This window comes from Pholis gunnellus (genome assembly GCF_910591455.1).
Source record: "Pholis gunnellus genome assembly, chromosome: 9".
Classification (NCBI taxonomy): Eukaryota; Metazoa; Chordata; class Actinopteri; order Perciformes; family Pholidae; genus Pholis; species Pholis gunnellus.
The window spans coordinates 14,000,507-14,020,788 of record NC_136535.1 but is presented as its reverse complement, the minus strand read 5'-3'; the positions used below and the strand labels follow the sequence as shown (position 1 = coordinate 14,020,788).

At 43.9% G+C, this 20,282-nt stretch overlaps 1 protein-coding gene across 4 annotated transcripts in view; it reads right to left on the bottom strand.

Annotated features, from left to right (window-relative positions):
* Window positions 1-20,282, bottom strand: part of sipa1l3 (signal-induced proliferation-associated 1 like 3) — a 61,187-nt gene that overhangs the window by 27,092 nt on the left and 13,813 nt on the right. For all 4 annotated transcript variants that reach the window (XR_013767219.1, XM_079166151.1, XM_079166153.1 and 1 more), the window contains exon 2: window positions 5,397-5,484. The gene's annotated coding sequence lies outside the window, so the exon portion shown is untranslated. The remainder of the gene's footprint in view (window positions 1-5,396; window positions 5,485-20,282) is intronic.

Genomic DNA, 20,282 nt, shown 5'->3' with positions numbered 1-20,282 from the left:
GGGGAAAAAGGCCCACAGTGATGATGATGTAGCTTATATGTGGCTAATGTTCTCGATCCTACTCTAAACAGCAAACAACTGCAACTTTGAGACGAAGAGATGAACATGGACTCCAGGAGAGACAGAGAAGGGCGAAGGCACAGAGTGACCCACCAGCTGGAGGGGTGAGTTGGGGTAAATCCAGAAATAGAGTGATCAGACGGAGTCGAGAAAGAGCAAGGAGGAGAGCGGTACGTTGCTCAGTGAACCACAAGGGCGGGCTTTAATAGGACAGTCACAGTGCATCAAGTCTGAAGAACCTACCAGCCGTGTAGAGACTCTTGTTTACTCAGAAGCATCTTACAGTCTCTCTGGAGATTTGATCATATTTACATGCATTAATGTCTTCAGTGCATGGTAACAGGAAATAGTGTCAGGGCATGAAGTTTTATATTTATGCTTTCTTAATGTTTGGTGGTCTACAAAGCTAGACTTAATACGAGTGTTGTACTCGTACAGCTCCCAGCAGACTGAGGCATTCTTCTCTTTTACTGTCATCTTCAGTGCAGACAATAGTTTGGGTCACATTTTTTTGGGCAGTTACGGTTTGTACAGAGTGACTGGCCGGGAATTCATATTGGAGAATATAACGAACTGATGATGACTCCACTGGATGAGCCACATGAAGAACACGATGACAATGTGCTGGCAGTAAAGACAGACAGAAGAGCCTTGTACAACAAACAGTAGAATACTGTTACATTTTTCATTTCATAAGCCCTTTTAATACCACATTGAATGCCAATTCATATTTGTTTCACGATCATACTGACCAAAGTATGATGGAAAACCAGTAGGGACAATATGGTCTAGAATGAATTATTATATCACGTTTAGTACTTGCAAGCGTTGTATAATAACTTGACGATATGAATAAATTAAATTACTGATGATGCTGACTGAAACTCCAGAAGAAGGAGTGAATTGTGCAAACAATCCACCGTCAAAACAATTCTACTTGGTTTGTTTGCTTTTTAAGACGCAGATAACCGGATTACACAACTCATGAGCATGAGATATGAAAACATGGGCTATTTAAATATGTTTTAGAGCTTCACCTAAATGTCGAACATGTAAATGAGCTCAATCCATCTCCATTCCTGCTGGAGTCAAAATGCTCCTCTCCCCTTTCTCCTGAATTTACTTCTCCTAATCTCATTCTCTCATTAGCTTTCCATTCCTAGATTTAAGCTTCTTTATCTACATAAGCCTCTCCTCAAACCACCAAACTCCTTCAAATATCGACACAACATTTGCTCAGAGGGCAAACGCACTTCAATCTGCATATCTACCTTTTAAATGGTGCTCTTGTTCCGCTAAAGTCTTATTTATTTGACTTTTTCATTTATCTTTGTCAGCTAAAATTCGACCACAAATTTCCCAACACACAGTTTCTTCATTGTATGTCCAGCTTTTACACATCTTAAGTCACTGAGCCTTCAAATGTCACAACTGTAAAACTCTTTTGCGTGATTAATCAGACAATTATTGCTCTTCAGACAAAAGCTTCCAGGAATTAAATCGTATGATTCAACCACAAGCAGAACAAACACAAACCTACACAACGGTATAATCATTTGAATCGAACCACATTAAATCATCGAAGCACTAGCGAAGTATTAGCCTGTAGAAAGCCTACATCAGAAAGCTTCTGGTTGTGTCCAGGGAGCTCACAGTGGTTTGTGTGTTTTATGAACGCCTTTCATGAGTCCTCTCTGAATTCATTTTTGGCCTCAAGAATGCATTACTCAGTCACTCACACACGCACACACACACAAACCTCAATTCACAGCAAACAAAATCCCCCCTATAGTCATCAGCCACGCAAATGTATCATGTCTTTGTTTTTGGAGCACCATGGGAAAAAGGCTCCCGTTCTGATCATGCTTTCTGACAGAGACTCTCCTCATCCGGAGGGCTGTCCTGTGATCCGCTACGAGGCCCAATCCCAGATTAGCATCCGTCCCCAGCTGCAGGAGCTGCAGAATGGCTTCATTATGTGTCTGAGGTGCCTGATGAGAAAGAGTGTGGTCTGATCTTTACCAGTGACTTCTGCCAGCACACCACCCATGAAACAAGTCTACTAATACTGCAGAATATTTAATAAAGTCACACCTCCGGTATGATGGAGAGAATACCAGAACGTCTAGGGCGACGTCTACTCTGCACAGAAGTGGGGAAGAAGCCAATAAACTGTAGACCAACAAACCACATATATGCTCCATTGGGGGAGATGGATGGGAGAGTAAAGAGCTAGGTGTAATCAACAGAACTATAAAATATGATTATCAATTAAAAGGATCATATATAAATCCAGAGAAGGAAGAATACAGTAGGAATGGAGCAGACACATGCGGGTTTGGCCCAGACTTCACAAGACAACGTGCGGCCATTTAATGCCTTTTAATTACTCACACATAGTAATTATTTCAGCTTTGGGGGATGCACCTCCCCCTGTTTAGACTCTCCTCGTCTCTCCCATTCATGCTCCCTTCCCCTCGTCTCCTTCCACACCCGCTCCTACTTGCTCTGCGTGGTGCAGGCTTGGCCCGTGTGCGCCACCGACACACACCGAGGCTGGTAATTACACTGGTTAGATGCTGGTAATGACAGAGTTAGCAGAGGAGTACAGTTTCCAGAGGAATGAGTGTACTCCGTGTGGAGGAGGCGCCCAGCTGATGACGCCGCTTGCTGGAATGTCATACCGGGTACGGTCAGACCAAAGATCAGCGCGGAGAGCTCGTTGGAAATGTAAAAGCATCAGCGATGAGGAGAGGTAGGCCTGCCATATTGAAGAAGGGATGCGTGGCGACAAGCAAAGGTCAAATGAAGAGAGGTACGGGCAAAAACCAAAGGCTTCCGAAAATCTACAATTAACTAAATGTTTAAAAAGAAGCAAACAAACTGCTTCGATTGCGTCGGCTCAAAACAGGTTTTTATAAATCCGTGGAGAAAAAACTCCCCCGACATCAAACATCAGCAGCAGTTACTGTAATTGTTTAAATGAAGCCAACGATGCCAGAGAGCGAGCTGCATTATGGGCTGGCTTGAAGAACAGATGGCTGTACATATGACGGGCAGATGGCAGACAGGAGCAGAGCGGAGCATGACTCTGTGATACAACAGTGCTGGCAGGGACATCACATCCAGCATTCGTGCCACCTCGGCTTCTGAAGGAGCGGACGCACCAGGAGGCGCTATCAGGGCTGAATGACCTCCACTCATGTGGACGTAAAGACTTACTGAAGTTAGAGCCAGCTGAAGTGACAAAAGAGATGATATTAAGCTGAAGAAACGCATAAACAGGAAAATAATCTCCAGCTATGTGAGACAGTTTGAACGGCGTGTGCTACTGTTGGGAACAGATGCTCGTTTCATTTAAATCAGATGCAGAGCTGAGTTTTGAACTTGAGTCTTGACCTGGACTTGACTTTCTTTCAACTCAACCTCCTCGCATAGCCTTGCCGGGCCACACACCTTGAATAGTTTCATTATTTTGCCGATGCATTCAAAGGACTTGGTCTTAGCTAAGAAAACAAGATACTCTCTATCCCTCTATACTTAAGAGTGTAGTCGCAACACAAAGGGATCTTTTCACAGCCCAGGAAGAAGGATTGCAAACAACTAAAATATGGCATATGAGAGGATTTTTTTTTACTTATGAAGACTTGAGACTAGATGTTGTCCTACAAGTCTCCAGTTAAAAGACATCAGTGCTTTGCTAAAAAAGGTCAGTGCCTTTAAAGGGTAGAGGTGAAGTTTTCAATTATAAAGGGCTGATGAAGAGCCGGTGTCTGTCTGCGTTTTTCCTGATGTGATCGTAGAGGCAACCTGCGTTCCCTGCTACGTAACAGATTTGACAAACAAATGTAATGTTGAGCTGGCACACAAACAAAATGGAGCTACAGCACTCTGACCCCACGGCGCACTGGAACCCAGCTACAAGAGAAGTGTTTTCTTTCCCTGCGGCAGGAAAACCTCTCTCATTCTATCGAAATACCGACAGTAGTGGCACGAAATGCTCATGCGCCGCATTCTTTACGAGCAACACTGCAGGCGATCCTGGAAGTCTAGAAATTGAGTGTCAAGACACAAACTGAAGCCCTCCGTCAACAACAAACCCTCGACAGGAAACACAACATTGACATATCAGGACATTGCGCTGGAAGGAAACACAGAGTTGGAGCCTCCGACCCTGGTCTATATTGAGCTTGGACGTGTGTTTGGTTTATCTGGAGGCGACATCTTTCCCTCTCAGACTGGAGCCCAACTAAGCTGCAGCTCTTTCCGCGTCGCCCCAACACTCGTTTTCCTTCCCCGGTCTTTTCCCCAAGTCTCTCCCGACCTCGCTGTCATTGTCTCCACGGATTTACATCTACATTGTTTTTGCTCAATCCTGCTGATGTCGCTGGTGTCACTTCCATCTGCCTGTCTGTCTGTCAGGCTGCAGTCCTACGACACTGAGACAGCACATGAGGAGGAGGAAGACCCTCAATCTCTCTGGATGTCCATTAGTTTACAGAAATAATCCATTTCATCTCAACAGAGAATTTCTTTTTCACATTACAGGAGGTCAGAGGTCAGCGTGGTAGTAGCCGGAGGGGAGTCAGTGGGACACTTCAACAAGGTTAAGAAGGTTAAGAGGTGTGATTGAAGGAGCAATTAACTGTTTTTGCTTTTAGTATTTAATCCTTGCTGTTGTTGGCACTAAAGTTTTAAACCTGAATCAGAGAGAATAAGTAAAGCACACAGAACATTGCATTGTGGGAGCAGCCCATATAAGTGGATGTGGAGTTGTGTTTGTGGTTATTACTGCAGCTCACCTTCATGGAGGAGAGAATATAACAGGTGACCTGCTTCTCATTATCAGTACGAAATGCAGATGAGGAAGTGCTTTATCTATGAAAGGCAGACAGCTCACCCCGACACTAACGAAAAATATCCAGGTCATCAAGTCAATTAGCCTTTTATCAAGTCTCTCTGATTATAACCAAACATTCTGCAAGCAAAGCGAGTTGTGTTCAGAGTTAAATCAAAGCACAATACAGACACATCTATAAGTATCAAGACAAGGACAGAATAGGTTCATACCGCCTACACACACACACACAAATAATACAAATCAGAACCAGATGCAAAGAGCCTAAAAATACTAGCAATGGCAGACTTGCAGTGATTATAAGAGAAATACAATAAAAAGTATAAAGACAAAGCTCCCAAGACAAATGTTACAGTCTGCCAAGTCTACATAATGTAACCTCAGAATAAAAACGTTCTGCTAAATGATCACACACACACACACACACACACACACACACACACACACACACACACACACACACACACACACACGTTACCTTGTTCTGCCTTCAGCTGTGCCGTGTGCAGGTAAAGCAGGTGAGGTTTGACGACACGATGCAGAAAGGGAAGGCTCAGTATTTTACTCTGTAGGAAAAATGAGAGAAATTGAGAACTTGGTAAAGTTATAGAAACAACAGAAGGTTTTTGCTTTACACGTGTGAAGAGTTTGTATGATATAATGCGTAACAGGTGAACAAAACTTCTTGAACCAATGCGTTTCTTACATGTTAATCTGCACCTTTTGCCATATTGTAATATAATGCTTTGTTTTTCACATCATGTGTGCAGTTGCAATAACTGGGCGTGTGCATGTTTGCTTCTGCAGAGCAGCTGTTATCAGTTCCACGCTCATCAGGTCAACCACACAGACATTTGTCTATTGTTTGTGAGGAGTCTGAACAAAGATGCCTGAGGCAGTTTCTCTGTGCAGCATCTGTAAACACGTTTGCATGCAGGCGAACACGCGAACACGCGAACACACGAACACACGAACACACACACACACACACACACACACACACACACACACACACACACACACACAAAATAACTGATGTTTTAGTATTAGTTTAAATACTATGTAGTAGAAACAGATCCTCTGTACACTGTAGCAAACAAAACAAAACACGGGGTCAGATTTGGTCTCCATCGACCTTACAGCCTGTCTCCATCCTTGAGCATGGATGGAAATATACAGGAAGGAGAGGAGGATACGTGAAGGAGGCTGTGCACTTTGATTAGAGGTCGAGGGGCCTAAGAAGAGAGGAGGGGGGGGCTCTTCAAATAGAAGTAGGACATAAAGAGAGGGGTGAAGAGGGGCCAGAGGTGGGGGTGGGTGGGAATAAGCAGACATAATGTCCTGAGGGGGAGGCCCATTACTGTCTGACAAATACAGTTCTAATCAATACTGATCAATCAGAGTCCACTTACCCTGCCACGGCAAGCATAATAACACTGTCCTTAGCTGAGGGGTGGGGTGGATGGGGGTCAATGACAGTGAGAGTGTCTATTCTCCTATAGCAAAGCGTCAGCCCTTAAAGTCAGCGGCGTCAGCATGGACTCAAGGCTCTGGCTTCACCCCACTGCCCTGAAAGGGAAATGAAACTGGAAGTGAAAACTTCCCAACCGTGGAAGACTTTGCACCACGGACCCCAGCCTCAGAGAAATACTACAGCTTTTGTGTAGAAGGTAAGCTAATGTGTGCAGTCATTAACTAACACACACACACACACACACACACACACACACACACACACACACACACACACACACACACACACACACACACACACACACACACACACACACACACACACACACACACACACACACACACACACAATTATATTATTTGAAGGAGGTGTAAGTGACAAACACAGATAAACAAATATACATTTGGGGCAAACTCATAAAAGCTGAATCACCCACATCCAGTTATTAATTTTAAAGTTGAATGTAAACTAGTATCATGTGACAGCCTGACAGGTATTAGGAATAATGTGATTGAGAATAGATTTAGATGTTTTGTATACAGAAGATGTCATATGTCCAGTTACCCCTGAAGCTGTAAATACAATGTTGTCAAGCTTTTCCCTCAAAGAAGACGCATTGTTGCCAAAACGTCAGCTCACAGTTCCAGTTTACTCGGCATATTATTTGAAAGCACTCCTGCTTTCGTTGCAAGTTGTCCTCTTTGTTTTCCACCTTACGTTTGACAACACATAACTATTTAGAGTCAATTTGAGAAACTAAGGTGCAACACTCTGGCTGCATCACCTTAAGTCACGTCAACTCATGCTCATAGAAGATAATGGAGTTGGCATTCAGACAGCAGTAGTAGTCGTGTGGAAGCAACTTTTCTGTAGCGTTGACTCATCAAGATGCAACCAGTGTGTGTGTTTTCATAGAAAACAATAAGCACGGGTGTTTGGACACGTTTTTTTTTGGCATTAATAGGTTTCCACAAAACCTGACTCAGTCGTCAGCCACAAACTACTTTGGAAAACAACAGCAGGAGTGAAGGGACACATACGAACGTTATATAGCTGGTCACACGCACACACACCTTAAACTGCCACAGGGTTGATTCATCACCTCCGTGACACGCCGTCAGCTTAAAATGTTTCGTGTGAGGATCACAATGTTGGCTTCTGCGGCATTGCTGACATTCCTGAAGTACCTGTCCCTGAACACTAAACCTAGAGCGCTTCTTTCAGCCAGAACATGTGAAAGGTGGTGGATCTGAACAGCTTGTAAAGTCCACCGGGTCCAATGACCCAATAAAACACACGGCAGAACACGTTCGACAGAGGGACCATGAACACCACGATGAAGACAAATGACCTCTGTAGCCTCCACAAACACCGCACATCTAAACTTCACCGAACCGTGACGTGAAGCAGTGAAGTGCAGAGAGCTGACTTCAGACCACACGTCCACACGTGTCCATCTGTGCGACTCTGGGAAAGTCTTGCAAGTCTGCCGCATATTTAGTCGCGGAGTCTCTGAATCCTTCCAGACAGAATAACCGTCACACAGTCAAAGCACTTGTTTTCAGTACAGTAAGTAATAAACTCATATGTTAGGGATGTTTCAGAGGAGACTTTTCTCATTACAGTAGAAGTGGAGGCACCACTGATATGGATAAAGAGAGTGGGTGCACGTGCCTTCGCCATCATTGTGTTGATGTTGTGATTACTGTCACAACAGTGATGCGTGAATATTTGCTGTGTCAGTACTCCTCCAGAGTTCAGCCTACTGAGCCTCACAGACTGCTCATTTGTTGTCTTCAGCTCTGGGTAGAAGATTAACACATGTTACGATATCCGTACGTACATCCTTCATCTGTTACTGCTTATCCTTTACAAACCAGCAAAGGGCTGGAATCGATCCCAGCTGACATGAGGCGAGAGGCGGAGTGCACCGTGGACGATCACAGGTTATGATACGGCACAGATGACTGATTTTTACTGTTGAGCAAAATATATAAATGAATACGTTATTTGCATTGCCAGCGTGTGTGTTTCGAGATAATAGATGTCAGAAATAAATCCGATAAATAAAACCAATTTAAATTAGATCTTAAACATGAAGTTGATTAATTGCTGGACAAAAAAAGCTATTTTTATAATCAATTAATTGTTGTTGTCAAGCATCAATGATCTATTTTCTCAAATGTGACATTTTCTCTGTTAATATTACTGTGAACTGTATTGGTTTTGGTTTTGGACTGTTCAGACAAAACAAGCCATTGAAAGATTGTGGTGTCCATTTTTTCACGAAGCGATAACAGAAATAATGATCAGTTAATGCACCCGTTTTAAATATTCATCTCTAAAACACTGAACACACCAGGCAATTACCAGCAATATTTTTTATGTTAGTATCTTCCTGTTCAAGCTTGTGGATTTGGAAGAAGAATTATGACGACAAAAATGTCACCGTTTGCTGTTTGCATGATCTTTGCATGTCATGCTGTAGTCTAGCGTGTGTAATGAGAACACATGCTGCAGGAGAGGGAGGGAACCCCCTGCAGAGAGGGGTGGGCAGCCCCATTCACACTCCATCACTGGGAGGCGGGGACACACTTTCATCCTTTCACATCTCCTCCACGCCCCTCCGTCTTCCCCCATGATTCTAGCCATCACATCTTATTCAAATTGAAACGGAGAGAGAGAGAGAAAGATATTCGTGTGTTTGCTTGCGTTGCTTCCTGACAGGAGGCTGAAACGCTTCCCGCTGTGGAAGTCTCCATTAGGATGAGTGGGAGTGTCGCATGAGGAAAATCTAAATGAAACCACACAGTGTGCTCGTAAAGTATCCATGTGTACGCTATAAATACATCCAGCTGAGAGTTCTCCTGATCAATCAGTAGCTGATCAATATGAGTGAAGATTTATTCTCAATAAGAGATTGATGATCCGCCTATTCTAACGTTCCAGTATGAACTTACAAAGTAAGCGTGCAGTTATCATGCAGGGCTTTATTGTTCTCGTGTAACTCCCACCCATCAACAGAGGCTGCAATTATCTACTCAGACAGCATTTGGGAAGAAATACTAAACTGTAAGTATGTTGGCTTTTGTTTATTAATTATTACTTGTTAAGAAACTGATCATTGCACCATGTTAACAATATTCAGAGCAAAACAGAACAAAAACCTATAAACTAATCACAATTGACATGTCTAAATTTGGACTGAGTCAAGTCCGCTGGCTTGTGTGCTTCAAATCCGGGCATCATGAGAGGAAAATACAGTGATGAAGTCATGTGCACCACACAGAGCTCCTTTCACCAGAAACCACTTGGAAACGCTGCCAGAGCCGTTTGATCGCTATGATGGTGCTGGTTGCTATAGGAACGAGAAGGTGCACCGGCGGAAAAAACAGCCGTACGATGTAGGCGGCGGGCCGACCGGCAATCAGGACACGCAACCTGAAGATACGACGCAGTAATCCACACAGCCAGCATCAGCTGGTCACTTTGCAGTGTGCTGTGTGTCACTGCAGCAGACTGCAGCAGAGCTCTCGCACTACACCTGCTCTAAACTAAGACTTGTGCTTTTTGACTTTCTAATTTTACCTCTATGTCTGCACCGTGCACCCAACTGTCTGCAGATTCTGTTCCTCGTCCCTCTGTGGGTTCATCAGTCGGTCCGTTTCCCCTCTCGTTCTCCCGCAACCACGAGCATCAAAGCGTGTCAGAATGAGCTCTTAACTCTTCAAAGACGTGAAAAAAAAGGCTCAGGGCTGTAAAAGTGCACTCATCAGCAGACTTCCAGCATCTGTTACTTGTTTTTGTTTCCGTGGCATAATCCAGTCTAGCAAATTCCTTGCATTTCCTATAGCGGGTTGCCTTTAGACGCTATCTATGGTGAGTAAAGCTCCAGAGTCAGCTGTAAGGAGAGGCTTTTCAATTACATCTGCAAAGCTTGAACCTGGTGACAGAGTAAGTAAGTAAGGAGGATTAGCACGGGAGTTTAAAGGGTAAACTTGAGTTACTTTATAACTGGAAGTCTACGGGTTAAACAAGTACAAAACACCCCTGTTTGTCTTAAGATTGCTCCTGTGAATGAGAATGACTTCCTAATGAGTCCAGGCCTGCATGTCTGGGACATAATCTACTCTGGACGGGGCGGATTCCTCACCACACAGACATCTTCCTCAACACACAGCCATTCTCCGGGCTCCTCAAGCGTATCGGATGGCGTCAGGTGCCGGTTGATTACCATCTAGATTTTGTCGGCTAGCTACCTGTAGCGGCTGCGGGAGGCCAGGAGGGATTTATCGGACTGTCTAAGAAAGTGCCCGACGCATTCCTGTGCAGCGACGCGCAGGTCAGACACAGGAGCAGTCAAACTCTCTCTGGTGAAATGAACACATCGCTAATTCTTTGATCCAAACTCAGGCCAGAGGGCACATTCCTGACAACAACGACACGGCTGAAAAGGAGACATGATATGATGTTATACCATGGCTCTTAAATGCTGAAACAGCTGATATTGTGTTCAGGTTAACACCCATCTTTACAGTTTAAAAGCAAATAGCAACAGCTTAGACTTTATAAACATGACAGAAATAATAACAATAATACAAAATATAATAATTATAATTCACTGACTGCTCACAACGCAAAAACAAACGGAAAAGAGACAATATGGAAGCTGCTCTTGGGCTCGGCCAATCTCCCCATTGGTGTGATGGTGATACTGTGTGTGTGTGTGTGTGTGTGTGTGTGTGTGTGTGTGTGTGTGTGTGTGCAGCAGCAACGACAGGTCCTCGGGGTGACTTACACTGTCACAGCTGTTGTAGCTCCCACAGAGACGTCCCACAGGAGAACAGCGGGCTACTGCTGCTCCACGCTGATTAACCCGAAGGCGAAACACTCGCTCTCACGCACATTCTCACACACACACACACACAGAGGGGCACATGGCTGCTTGTTTACTACAGACACTATGGTACAGCTTGAGTGTAACATTAAATTATTCAATAGTACTCATCTTCTGGGGCATAAAGGTCTGGGGATTTCTTTTTGTGTGTTTTTACTCGTATGTTTGAATCATTTTGTATCTAAATAATTGATTAGCTTTATCTTATCACTTTGCTTAGATGGCTTAATTACTTTGCTGCTAAACTGAACTGAAATCCAGTTTCCAGCTGTCTTACTATTGTGGTTCAAAACAATAAACAGCAAAAAAAGAAAACCATCCAACTACTGACACGGGTTTGGTATTCCTGCCAATAAACCTTTTGTTGTTCTTAACTAAATATGTTCATCCTATACTGCCACTACACCAACAATGTTAATAATACTGAAGCAGTTGCATCACTGATGTAAGAATATACTACTTATACTAAGTAATACAAGTATTATGAATGCTTGTGTTAACAGAGTTTCAGTTTAATGCTCGACTAGCAAAGCTAATGCATGCTAACGACCTATTCTACACCTTGTATCATCAGGATGATCAACAGAATTTTAATTTAAATGATTCAGTTACTATATTATCATGGGTGTATTGAACCAAGTTAATGTCTCAGAATGACATCACTGCTTACTGAATCATTAGACAGAAATATGTAAAATCGTGCTTCGTCAAGAGACAGCTGTGCTAGCCAGCCCATGCACGGTATCAGTGACACATTTTTATAATTGGGAATAATGTTAAATTAATGTTTGCTCACTTGTCATGAAGCTGACAGCTCTGTAGGCAGCTCGTGGGTGCAATCAACTACAGTAAATACATCTGCCATGTTCAATCTGCGTAGCGCAGCAGTGATTAGCTGCCGTTCGTACTCAGCGTGGCCGAACAGGTGCAGTCAGATAACTGTGTGCTGCGGCAGCAACAGATTAGCGATTGGTGCTCCTGTTTCTAAAAGACTCCGCTACGTAACAGACCTGGACAGCGGAGACAGACCTTCTCAGTTTATGTCCAAGCTGGACACGGAGAGTTCAGCTAAAATACCATCCGATTGTGGTGAAGGGTTTGGTAATCATTGGTCTATTACCAATAATCTCACACAAACCCCAGAAACACACAGATGGACCCGAGCAGAGGTTTTTAAGCCACAGTGGGATGGCGGACATGTTTGCAGCTGTTGTGTTTTGCACGTTACTTTGTCAATCTTTTCTCTGACTTGAGGTTTCCCACACGGGTGTTTTCCTGTGAGTTTAGACTCCACTATGCATATCTAGAGTTTGGTTCTGAACCGTAATACAATTTGCTGCCGACCAAAATGGGAGCGAGGCATTAACTGTCTAATCTAACTCTCAGCTGGAAAGCAAATAAGCGCATTTTCCAAAATGTTGAACTCTTCCTTTAAGCACAGATGGTCTCGTTTTCTTCTTCTTTGATCAGATTTACAAATGAGAATTTCTAAAATCGTAGGCTCTATTTTTATATAGTTATTTTACAGCCGCATTGTGTGAAGACACATTGAACAGCTTAATTTGTTAAAAAAAACTCAAAATAGGATACAGAAAGTGTCTGTGCGGTGTCTGTTCCCAGGTAGTTTTCTACAACACGCCTTCATAGAGGAAGCGGGGGCAGAAGTGTGTCAACATGTAAGTGTGTGTGAGCCTGTACTGCTGGTGATTTTCAAGGTTCTTCCTGTAACGGAATCAGAGCAGTGACAGACTAATGAGGATAAATGATGATGAGGCTTCAGGAATAGAAGGCCCCCAGTGGGGAGAAGAGACGATGTGTCAAACAGCTGGGAGGGAGTCAGGGCTTTCCTCCGGAAGCTCTACTTTTATAGAAACACTATATCTGGCACAGAGGAGCTACAGTATCCACTGAGAGCCCCGGTTACAGCTGTGCAATAGGAAATGCTCTAAATAATGATTATCTTGAGGAAACTCCCTCCTTCAAAGGGAGGTCGGGGGTCAAGGTTAACAGCTCGGGATCCTTGAAGCGCCCTCCTTCTCCTCTGTATACCTAGTGTGCTGCTGCAGACGACTGACCGAAACAGATGTAGTCTCTCTTTCAACAGGCCCCTGATCAGACTTAGGAGTCCATCTCACTGCTTCCAGTGACCGGATCAGGGAGGGTGAAGTGCGGGGTAAGCCTCAATCACAAAATTCCTAAAGCGCATTCCTCCATGCACCTCGGTAAAAACAGATTATTTAATCAGCACAAGCCCAGAAAAAAAAGCCAAAAAAGGGTATTTTAGGCTAAGAACGGGATCTGGCAACATTCAAGAACTACTCAAGAGAAAGAAAATAAAAAACAAATACAAACAGTGAAAACTGAACCCTCTGTATTGATCTCTGAATTAAAACTAGGGATCGCTCCAGTGGTTAAGAAACCAAAATGCCATTAGGTCAAGTCCGGTCAGGGCCTTTTATTTGAATTTAATTTAATTAGAATTTTATTGTCATTCACCATTTCTTTGTCTCTCCTCATTTTCTGTCACGTTTCCGCTCTCTAAAAACATAAACATACCCATAAAATACATAAAAAATAAGATTTAACTATTTGATATTCAGTTAGTCCTGTCATGTTTTAAAAAATGAAAACCATGCGGTGTGAGACTTTTGGTATAAGATCACAACTAATGTGAAGGCGTCACTTTGATGGCCATTATTTTATCACATTCAACATCTTGAAAAAAATAATTGGCAGAATAATCACAAATGAAAATACTCATCAGTTGCAGCCCGAGATGCTTTGTGGACTTGAACATGTACCTTGCAGTCTGACAACATTTCCCGCTGTCTCGTGGTCGTCGTCATGATCAATGAAGAAATGCTGACGTGCGACCAAAACGTCATAAAGCATAAAGACATAAAGGACATGAGAGTTACATTGAGTGACATCTCCATCAGTTGTGTTTTTAACACGGCTGATTAATAAGAAGTGACAATGTTGTCCTATTTTCTGAAACCTACTCTGCATGACGCAACAATAGCAAAAGAGGGTCAACGGGGGTGTGTGTGTGTGTGTGTGTGTGTGTGTGTGGGGGGGGGGGGGGGTTACAGTGCACTCAAACAAAGAGGGTCTCTGACACAAACCCAGTCTCTCTCTCTCCCTCTCTTTTCTCACCAGGCCTCTCGCGGTTTTGATTTTTCTCCCTGAATGGCGCCTTTGACAGAAGAGGCAGTTATTCGGGCCTTATTATGTGAAGACTTAGCGAGCTCCCAGAGGAGAGAAACCTGACTGCTGCAGATCATTTTTCCTTCAGTTACCGTCTCTCCAGAGTGAAGGACTCACACGGACTAACTCAGGGGTCACAGTTTGCTCTTGTGAACAAATGTCACTACACTTGAAAATCAAGTTAGTAGGAACAACGTTATTTATGACGGAGTAATGCATTTTGAGCTGATTTTGAGCTTTGAACCGACGACTGCAGCTGCCTCCACCCAGCATTTGTGTAGCTGCATGGCCTAGATAAGCTCAGCTGGAGAGAGAGAGAGAGAGAGAGAGAGAGAGAGAGAGAGAGAGAGAGAGAGAGAGAGAGAGAGAGAGAGAGAGAGTGTGAGAGAGTGTGGCAGGGCTGAGAGATAGCGGTCAGAGATAGAGATAATAGTGTCCAGCTCCTCTGATGTCTGTTAAACGACCGACTCCTTTGGGATTTCCTCCGTACATTTACTGTAACTGGATTTGTACAATAGTCGCTGGTTAGGCCAAGACGAAGTGTGGGAAAGGTTTGGCATATTGTGGGCGGAATACTGTAAAGTCAAAATAATCTCACAACAAGTAACTGAGTTTAACTGAAGCAGAATTTAGAGATGATTTAGTGTAATTTCTCCTCCATAAAATGAGGGAGGAAGCCGTTTTACAGGCTCACTTTTAATTTGCCTTGTTAGTCAAATCTGATGCCAACTGCATGAGCTTTCTAAATGAAGGAAGTCAAATATAATACCGTTAACGGCTTTATATTCTTCTCAAACACGCTCCGGTACAAAGTGTGCACTCAACCCAAGTTCACCTCCGTTCCAGGAATGTCATCGTGGGATTTGATGGGACATGCAGGGCAGTCACCATTACACGTTTCTCTCAGGACATACAGCTCGAGATGAAACAGAAAAGATGGATCCCATTGCCTCTTCATGACCCTTCCACTTTCCTGGAGGACCTCAAGTCTTTGCACACAGATCCCAAACATACCACTCCATATTTTCATCTCTAATCTTTCCCATCAGGACTTGAGATGATGCTGGAATCTCCAAATATACTATGAGAAATCTCTGAGAATCATCGAGCAAACAGAAGCTGAACTATGAGAGAGCAGAACAGTTCAAAGTCCAATCGTTTGCCGGAAAAGGAAGAAAACAACTTGATCTCAACAACAGAACTCTATCGTACGGCTTAAATAGTTAATAAAGTAACGATCTATCTATCATACAGAACAGCTGACATGAGGGCCATAGACTGGAGTAGGAACAGAACGTTGCTGTAATGGGAGGTAAACAACTCTTGAGAGAGTCTTGTTAAATGTCCCTCTCCTGTCCTCACCCAACCTCTCTCTTAGTCTACTTCCAGGCCGATGGCACCCTGCCCACCACCACCACCCTGTCCTGGGGTGATCCTGACCCAGACCCTTTCAATCCACCACGGGGACTCTAGACAAAGCAGGCTAAGAGCTGCTGGAGGAAATTAAAAACACAGCTACTACTCCCTTCTCCCCCTCTCTCCTCTAGCATGAGGCCAAATACTAGTAAATCCTAGTGAAGTCTGCGTATTAAGTTCCAAATCTTTTTTTAAATGTATTGCTGAAACCACAGAGACCCACATCATGAGAGAAGGAGCTGTGTCAGTGTCCGAAGGATAAGCAATCAACTGTTTACATCCAAACGCTTGTATCTGTGAAGTACAAGATGAAATGTAATTACAAATCATCCTCCAATAACTCATAATTAACCTCAAACACTTCACTCACTGCAGACTTTGGTCAGGTTGGTCAGACATGTCTGGCATCAGCCTGCTTTTATCCAAACACGGACCGAACAGAGATTTGGAAATTCTGAACAGGATCTACAGGCAGGAAACATGGAAAATACGAGGAGGAGGAGGAGGAGGAGGAGGAGGAATGCACGAGGGAACCCCAAAAATGTGACCCTCTATGTTTAAACCAACACTCAAGCAAGTTTTAAACGGCTGCCTGAAATTTCTCAGTCTGAAATTTGGCAAGCAGAGTGCCTTAAAACTACTGAATCCCAACACAACGGGTTTCAAATTAAATGCTGAATTTCACTTGATTCACTGTTAACAAACTGACTTCCTGGTTATTTAGGCTGCGTGCCACCAGCTCGAGGTCTTTAGAAGACTACTAGATCCCCGTATAAGCACCGCTGTGACTAAATGCTGTTTGGGAGCTCTCATAGCCAACAACTCCTTGCTAAGTTTAGTTGTTGTGTTTGCAGCATTAAACCAGACATATTCCTGCATTAGGGTGGTGCAGAGGATCTGTAGAGCTGCTACCTACTCTAAAATATAACTACATACACATCAAGGCCACTGCAGCTGTGGTGATACCACACGGAGACCGCGAGGAGTGTGATTGATTCCCTTTTAATTTCACTCTTCAGTGAAGCCGTACTGAATAGCTATAAAAGATACGTCTGTGCGGTTTATTTCTGCCATCGCTATGAGAGAGCAACTGATCCTAAACACAGACCTCCAAACACTTCACAAAAGGCGATCTCACTGCTGTAAAGAAAGCAATCAAGCTATTTGTTCTATGCATGAATCGGTGTGTCTCGGTTTTATCTAAACACGTTCAAACAGCACAAACCTACAACCCACCCAAACAAAGCCGCTGGCTGCTAGAACTCCTGGCAAAACAGGAAGAACGACTTCATCACAGCGGCACACAAGGTTCAGCGAGGATGACTTTGAGCAATCCAGGCAATTGAGTTTCACTACGCCGTGAGTCACTGCACACCTCCACCAACAAGGAGGAACTATTTATTTCTGTGGCAGTCGTGCCCACAGCGTGTTGGCCTACACACACACACACACACACACACACACACGCACACACACACTAACCTCCTGACTTTATACAAACAGAAACTGGAGAAGAGCTTTGCTTTGCCAGCTGATTAAAAACAACTTTGATGTCTTTGAAATGGCATATTTGTAAGTAAGAATAAATAAATAGGAGGAACAAAACCAAAAAACCCCGGTCCCTTGTTCCGACAGGACTACAGCTTCCTGTTCACTGTAACTCTACTTGGTTGGGAGGGAAATGTTAAGTCACTGGGAGGTCTGCTTAATGAGACAAGCCGGGTCTCTTTACGTGCCACATGTGTTGCAGAATCACACACATACACACTTTTACCACACATCCACACCTTTCTTCTCATTAGTATCTCCTCGGGTTTTTTTCCACCAATTTTTCTCGCCGTCCTCCTCGTCCTCTCTCACATTTCTTTTGTGTCATCCTGGCTGCTCTTCCCACCTGTGCATTACTGTTCATTTTCTCTCTTTCCCTGCCAGACGGACAGAGCAGAGGGAGAGAGAGAGAGAGAGAGAAAGAAAGAGAGAGAGTGACAAACAGCAGAGCGTCCAGTTCTCACTGGGTGGCCTGTGTCCAAGCTGTTTGCTAACTGCGTGTCACGGAAAAGCAGCTCACAATGCAAACGTTAGGCTAAAGCAACACACACACACACACACACACACACACACACACACACACACACACACACACACACACACACACACACACACACACACACACACACACACACACACACACACACACACACACACACACACACACACGCTGTACATTTGAGCATCTAACAAAGCTTCTGCTGCTGCAGCCACCCACTAACCACTTAGTGCTGTGGTTTTGCTCTGATGCTTTTTATAAACACAGACCTGGACAACATGGGGAACAGGTGTCACACACACACACACTCAGTGGCAGCTGTAGGAGGGTTAACACTGGAGCTGAGAACTCTGAGAGAAACTCTTGACTATTTGAGTTTCTTCTCCTGTCTGTGGCGAGGCATTCACTGAGGCAAATATTGACGGAGGGCCGGCTTGGGCCCTGCCTCTGTGCTCCACCGCGTCACCTTGGACACAATGCAGCAGAACACGTCCTTAACCACAACACTCGTTTGTTCCTCAATATTAAAAAAAGGGAACTTTTTCTCTTGTTCCTGGTAAGACATGTTAGTTCCACATTTCTTTAAAAAAAAAAAAAAAAAGGCTTATTGTCATCACAAATGAAGGTTAAAGCAGTGATTCAAACAGTGATGAGTCGGAACAGGCGTGTAATTTCTGATAAGATGCTACCGGCTTGTCTCTAAATTGACTCATGCAGGATTAGAATCCGGGACCAGTGACTTGGCAGATGTACGCGTTACCAACCGCCTTAAACTGGTGCCGCTGGCGAACTGGCAGTCTGTGTAACTGTATCCTGCAGAGGTACATGCTGTCATGTCTTTGTTCTTTGGGGACAAGTAAACCTGATGATGTGCTGCCTACCGACCTTCTGTGGTTATGGGTTTATGGGTTTTTAAATGTTTCTTTTAATGTGGGAACGTTGAATAGTTTGGTATGTAGGGAAATACCCGCGAGTTTGATGGGAAGATCAACACCCCTCTCGTTTATATGCCATTCAATATGAAGTGGACGCAGCAGCTGGCTTGGTTTCACATGAAAGTGAAAAGTTAGACTTTGTGGTATTAAAAAGGTTTATGTGCAGGACTGTCACCTGACTTCCCGAGTCTGCCTGCTAACCTACGACACATGAATCACGACAAACCACATGGTTTACACTTACGACTTCGTACGGAAAGAACATAAATATATACAACATGTTAATGAGGGAGCTTTAGAGATACCGGTAGATTCATTTTGTTACCTTTGGACAGAGCCAGGCTCGTCACTTCTTTCTTGTTTGTGCTGTGCTAAGCTGCTGGTTGGCGCTTCATATTAAATGGACAGAAACAAGAAGAGTGGTATCATGTATTTTTCAGGTAGCAGTACGACCACCCATACCTATCCACAGGTATCAGAACTATATGTACCTAGGAGGTCATGTAATGTTAATGTGATTAACATGTAACCTAGCACACAATAATACACTATTGTCCTACAAAGTCGTCCAAAATTCCACCGCATTTATGGGAGAAATGTGTGAAATGAAACTCATGAACACCGACCTTTGGAAACAGTTCTAGTATGGTGTAGCTTTACTCTGGACGTATAACAACACAGAGCACTATTAGTCATTTCAGAAGAGATAATGTAGTCTTGAGGGGACAAAGATCTTTTATGAGATGGTAATGAGTCTTCATGGCTGCCCGAGCTCATCAGATCTTTCATGCATCGTTGGACTGCACACCGTCGTACTAGTAGGCTGCTTTTAAAGAGGAGTTCTGCCATGGCTAAGCAGCTTGGACTTGGCCAAAACGTGCATACAAAAACACAAACACAACCCCTTTTAGATCACATCACTCATTGTGTCTCATCAGTGTGCCCCCCCCCCCCTTCTTAAGCAACTATTTGATACTCTGCATAAAAAGCCCAATTTGTTCAGCAGCCCAGCCTGCGCTCCCCTTCACACAGACTCTTCAGACAGCGCTCCCATTCAGTGCTAGAATCAGCCTTTGTTAATTATAAATCTCACCCTCTCCTCTTTCCCTTAGCAGGCACAGGGAGGAACGTACCCAGAGTGAGTGCATGAGATGAGGGATATTAAGAGAGGTATGAGAGGTGAGACCGAAATGATTTGAAGGAAGATGTCAAAATGACGGATATGAGAAGGGACGCAGGGAGGAGAGAGAGTTTGTTTTGGGGGAAAGAGGGATAAAATAAGGACCGGGTAGCAAATGAGGAAGCGTAGCTGACCCTGATTCCTCCATGACTCCACTCTGCTGGGGGGGGGGGGAAGTCCAGACGTAAACCTACAGTGACAGGGCTGC